The sequence below is a fragment of the Macrotis lagotis genome, chromosome X, assembly GCF_037893015.1.
Source record: "Macrotis lagotis isolate mMagLag1 chromosome X, bilby.v1.9.chrom.fasta, whole genome shotgun sequence".
Taxonomy (NCBI): domain Eukaryota; kingdom Metazoa; phylum Chordata; class Mammalia; order Peramelemorphia; family Peramelidae; genus Macrotis; species Macrotis lagotis.
In genome coordinates this window covers 211,835,860-211,841,859 of record NC_133666.1, presented here as the reverse complement: position 1 = coordinate 211,841,859, position 6,000 = coordinate 211,835,860, and the positions used below count along the sequence as shown (strand labels likewise).

The 6,000-nt window shown below is 39.4% G+C and overlaps 1 pseudogene; it reads left to right on the top strand.

Annotated features, from left to right (window-relative positions):
* The first annotated feature begins 2,214 nt into the window (after positions 1 to 2,214).
* LOC141498143 (carboxy-terminal domain RNA polymerase II polypeptide A small phosphatase 2 pseudogene) lies at positions 2,215 to 3,163 on the top strand (annotated as a pseudogene).
* The last annotated feature ends 2,837 nt before the right edge of the window (positions 3,164 to 6,000 follow it).

Here is a 6,000-nt window from a genome sequence, read left to right as displayed (position 1 = left end):
GAGATCTAGTTTTTTCCCTAAATTAAAGGGAATAGTCCTTGAAATTTGTTCAAACTCCACAGCTCTTTATCTGGATACAGATGGTATTCTCCATTGCAGAGAGCCCAAAATTGTCCCTGGTTGTTGCACTGATGGAACGAACAAGTCCATCAAGTTTGAACATCACCCCCATGTTGCTGTTAGGGTGCACAGTGTTTTTCTGGTTCTGCTCATCTCACTAAGCATCAGTCTATGCAAATCCCTCCAGGCTTCCCTGAATTTCCATCCCTCCTGGTTTCTAATAGAACAATAGTGTTCCATGACATACATATAACCACAGTTTGCTAAGCTATTCCCCAATTGAAGGACTTTTATTTGATTTCCAATTCTTTGCCACCACAAACAAGGCTGCTATGAATATTTTTGTACAGGTGATATTTTTATCCTTTTTCATTATCTCTTCAGAGTATAGAACCAGTAGTGGTATTACTTGATCAAAGACTATGCTCATTTTTGTTACCCTTTGGGCATAGTTTCCAATTTCTCTCCAGAAAAGTTGGATGAGTTCACAGCTCCACCAGTAGTGTAATAGTGTCCCAGATTTCCCACAACCCTTCAAACAATGATCATTATCCTTTCTGGTCATATTGGCCAGTCTGAGAGGTGTGAGGTGGTACCTCAGAGAAGCTTTAATTTACATTTCTCTAATAATTAATGATTTAGTGCAATTTTTCATATGGCTATGGATTGCTTTGATCTCCTCATCTGTAAATTGCCTTTGAATATCTTTTAACCATTTATCAATTGGGGAATGGCTTTTTTTAAAAAAAATATGACTCAGTACTTTAGAAATCAGTCCTTCGTCAGAATCATTAATTGTAAAGATTGTTTCCCAATGATAAATAGACTTTGCAAGTACCAAATAACCCCAGCTCAACTTCTTCAGCTCCCTTCACAGACCACCCCTCTTTACCCATAGGAACATTCATGAATGAAACTCCCTCCCAACTACCCAAGGAAGAACTTATTTTTTTCCTTTTCTTTTTCATGTTTCTTCCATCTTCTTCACTCAATCTTATTCAGCCTTTTCTCTGTTTAATACCACAGGGACCACATCTTTTTGTCATTGTGATCTCATAGCATAACACACTCCCCTCCATCTTTCTGGTCTCCTATTCCACTTAATATATACCTTTCTTTATTATAAAGTAATCCTACAAAAGGTATTTATTTACCTGTGGGCAGGACATTGCCAGCATCTGTCCATAATACCCCATATGTGCTTCTTCAATGTTATTTTATGTCTTCTGTCTTCACCTCAATTTCCTTATATATTTAGAAAGCAGTTCTTATTGGTCTCTGCTGTCAGTCTGTTGCTATTGCTATCTTTGCCTGCTGTATTTATTCACTCCTCCTGCATTTCTATTTTTTGTAGTGCTCAAGAAGCAAATAATCTTTTCAGGTCTGGATTTCCTTCTAGAAAGAATCGAATGTCTTTTTATTATTAAATGATAATTTTTTCAAGTATGATTAAATTCAGGACTTCAGTGTAGTATAACTTGGGTTCCATCTCGTCCTACCTCCATTGTTCTGTTGAACATATTATTCCATTCCATTCTATGTTTTCTGGTGGGTGCAGAAAAATAATGTATTATTTAAATTTTTCTTTCCTTTGAATATGAAGATTTTTCTCTTTGCCACCTAGAAAACTTGTTTCTGAATTGGATTATTACTTTAAATCTCAAAGTGTATTGGAATTTGCAGACTTGGTTTTATTTTTTTCTTGGAAGTGACCTATGAATTCTTTCAATTGGTGTTTTATTTTCTATGTTCAAAAAATTCTGGGCAATTCTTTTAATTATTTAATTCATCATGGTATTAAGGTAGCTAGGTGCTCCAGTGGCCTTGGAGTCAGGAGGATGGAAATTTGAATCTAGCCTCAGACACTTACTCCTTACTAGTTGTGTGACCATGGTCAAATCACTTAACCCTGATTGTCTTGTATCCAGGGCCATCTCCAGTCATCCTGATTCATATCTGGTCAATGGATCCAGGTGGCTCTGGAGGAGAAAGTGAGGCTGGTGACTTAGCACAACATCCCCTCACTCAAATCCAATTTATGTGCTTGTCATGGCATCACCTCTCTCATGTCCTAATCTTCTATGAAAATGAAGGACAAGGCCCACGGCCCCCACCCAGACCCCCACCACTCTCCTGGGCCCACGGGGTTGTTAGATGGAATGCGGCTCCATCATCAACCAGGGGCGGAGGGAGGACGCCCTGGTGCTCGCCAAGCAAGGTCTGGTCTCCAAGTCCTCTCCCAAGAAACCTCGTGGACGGAACATCTTCAAGGCACTTTTCTGTTGCTTCGGTGCCCAGCATGTTGGCCAGTCAGGCTGCAGCACTGAACTCGCCTCATACAAGGAGGAAACCAACACTATTGCCAAGTCGGATCTGCTCCAGTGTCTTGAGTACCAGTTTTATCAGATCCCAGGAACATGTCTGCTTCCAGAGGTGACGCAACAAGTTTAAGGAAGAATCTGTGTGGTCATTGACCTGGACGAGACCCTTGTACATAGTTCCTTTAAGCCAATCAACAATGCTGACTATATAGTGCCTGTGGAGATTGAGGGGACAACTCATCAGGTCTATGTACTTAAGAGGCCTTATGTGGATAAGTTTCTGAGGCAAATGGGGGAGCTGTTTGAGTGTGTTCTGTTCACTGCCAGCCTGGCCAAGTATGCTGACCCTGTGACTGACCTCTTGGATCAGTGTGGTGTGTTCCGGGCCAGCCTCTTCAAGGAGTCTTGTGTGTTCCACCAGGGTTGCTATATCAAGGACCTCAGCCGATTAGGGAGAGACCTAAGGAAAACCCTGATCTTAGACAATTCTCCTGCCTCATACATCTTCCACCCAGAGAACGCAGTGCCTGTGCAAACCTGGTTTGATGACATGGCAGACACAGAACTGCTGAATTTGATCCCCATCTTTGAGGAGCTAAGTGAAGCTGAAGATGTTTATACCAGCCTTGGGCAGCCGAGGGCACCCTAGCCTTTTTAACTCATTGGCATCCAGGACTGCAGGGGACTGTGACACACTGTGCCTTTTCTATCAGCTAGGAAGGGATGGCAGAAACAGGAAGCAAGGAGAAACAGCTGTAAAGTGAGACAATATGGACAATCAGACCAGGGACAACTAGTAACCCCTGATCTTTGAACTAGAGGGACATAACTTAAGAGCATGTCTATGTGTGTGTGTGTATATATGTATAACACTGACACCTTCTTGCCTTGACATGATGATTCAGGTTGTATTACAGTTAAACCATCAAGGTTCAAACTCCCCTGAGCCAGAGCTCATCTCCTCAAGAACTGATCCAAGAGCATTGACCTCTCATGGGAACAAAGACCATCCAGTGCTCCATTGCCAAACCTTGAGTCTTCCCTAAAATGTAGGGCCTGTGCCAAGGAGGTGGGGATGCTGCTCTCAGAATCAGATGTAGGCAAACTGGCATCAAATCTTAGTGCACACTATTCAAAAACTTTACTCGGGACCTATGGTGACCTTGGGAAAAAAGAGATCTTTTTAAAACATCCTAACATGAGGGTCAGGTCGAAGGGGCTATCACTGCTACCTGCCAAGAGCTCCTTTCTGGCCTTTTCCCACTAGCCTGGGACTTGGTGGCCCCCTTTTCATCTACTTAACTCTCCAGTTAAATTTCTGAAGCCATGGACAAGAGAGATCTCCCCTACTCTAAAAGGAGGACAGAGAATCGATTTCATTTTATAGGGTTCTGCTTTAAAGTTCTTTCTAAAAAAAATAGAGGACAAAAAGCATTAAGGTTTTATCTTCTCTTTATGCATCCTATCTTAAAGAGCATTATATTTTGCTTGCTTGCATAATGAGCATATTTTCTTTTAGAGTTCTTTTTTAATTTCTTTTCTTCCAGATTGTTCTTGCATTCCCAATCTATTGTTCTCTTTTGTTTGTACGAGTATTGTCATTGTGACCCTCAACTTTTCTCTTTTGACCATTATTTTTGCTTCTTAGGTCATAGATTTTGCTCACATAATTTTCATTTCTCTTTTGAGTGACACAAGAGTAGCATCTTGTAATTCCATGTTCTCACATTTCACTGGGTCCTATGTCTCAAGTGTTGATTCATTTTCCTTTTTTATAATACAGTATTTATTCATAGATATCAGAGATCATTTATTAAATCTAGAGGTTATAGCTCCTTTTATTGTTGCTCTTTTTCCTGTTAATTTCTCTGTTTAAATTCAAGTTTTCTATATTTTCTTTTTCCTTAGATCTTTGGTAATTTCCTTTAGTAATTTGGTAATTCAATATTCCCTGCTTCCCCCTGATTTTCCACTTTGCATTTTCTGCTTTTTTTCTTTTCTGATAGTAGTTTCCCTAGGGACTGAATTTTAAATTATATTAGCAACCTTCCACACTGGGCAATTTATAGTTCACCAGCCTTGATCTCTGCCTCAACTGAATTTTGGATAATCAGAATTGTCCCTAGTTGGATATTGTACTCTTTCCATCAATTTTAGTGGAATGCTACTCAGTCTTACCCTCCTGCCTAACCTCCCACCCCCAATGCACCCACATAGTGTCCTGGCCTGGCCTGGTGTCATGACCTGCTTTTTCTTTTCCTTAGTTCTCTTAGTTTTTCCTAGTTCCTTAGTTTTTCTTAGTTCCTTACTTCTGATCTATCACATGCTACAGGATTGTCTTCCTTAAGAAGAGCAGCTCAAAGTTTTTGCAACAATGGTATTATAATGTTGCAGCATCTGGCAGGCTTTTTGTTCCTAATGACCTTGACCATCTTCTCTATCTATCTTGGCCAGGCCAAACTTGTGCAGTCCGTGGGACTAGAAAGAAGGAGGGGTGATGAAATACGACAGTGGGTTTATTATAAGCCTGTGGCTTATAAGGTTATTGCATCTACTAGAGCAACTTCTCCCTGATAGTAGCTTGGGAGGCAGTGATGGTGCTGAGTAAGCTCAGAATGAGTAAATATTAGTTCATTAGTTTTGGGCATTTTAAAAAATTACTCCTGTGCTTTTGCATGTCCTAGACCATGTTGCTCCTGTAACCTAGGCCTTTTTCAATCAGCACTATGAATTTTTTTATATTTATTATCAATTAATTACATTAGGCAAATTATTTGAAAACCTTCCCAGGTCTACCCAAAATTATTCAGCAGTGACTCACTTGTCTTTCATTTTGTATCACTGCCATTTGAAATGAATACAGTGGATTTGCTGTGCAGGGTTGAAGAAAGCAATAACTTTGGATTCTTTTGCCCCAAAGAAAAGAAAATAGACAACGAAGTTGTTAGCAGGAGGAGAGAGTGTGAGAGGTATATTCAACTCTGGCAAAACTGGGACATTTTCAACTACTGTCTTGGAAATCATCAAAGGTCTGCTTCTTTTCCTAATACAGCTGCTCTATAATTTTTTTTTTCTGATGCTCTGGTACTAAGACAACTTATTTCATTTCATCCCAGAGCTTTGACAAAAGTTGCTTTGGGATTTTTTTCTCTTGCTTGTGTATAGTTCTTTTCACCCTTGCAGAAACATTTAGGAATCATTGTGGGACTGTATCTGCATAAAGAGTCAACTTTTTAATCATATTATTATTGTTATTATTTTTAATCACAAATAGTAGATCTCAAAACTGAATTTTTCTTTATCTAGTAAATTGCATTTTGAGGACTTATAGGTATATTCCACTATTTATGAGCAAATTGCTTCTTTTTTTGTGTTACATGAGAGGTCTACTCTGTGAGATAATTCAGAAACAAAAATTACCTATATTAATCCAAAGTTGTTTGGATAAAATGTTACAGTATAGTTGCATGACCCTTAGTATTACAGCAAGAAGAAGGAATATTATTATTAATTTTAATCCAATTTTGAGTAGCTAGGTGGCATGGATAGCTATTTATTGCAGAGGATAGAGTGCAGGTCCTGGGGTCAGAGTCCAAATCTAACCTCAAACATTTAGTAA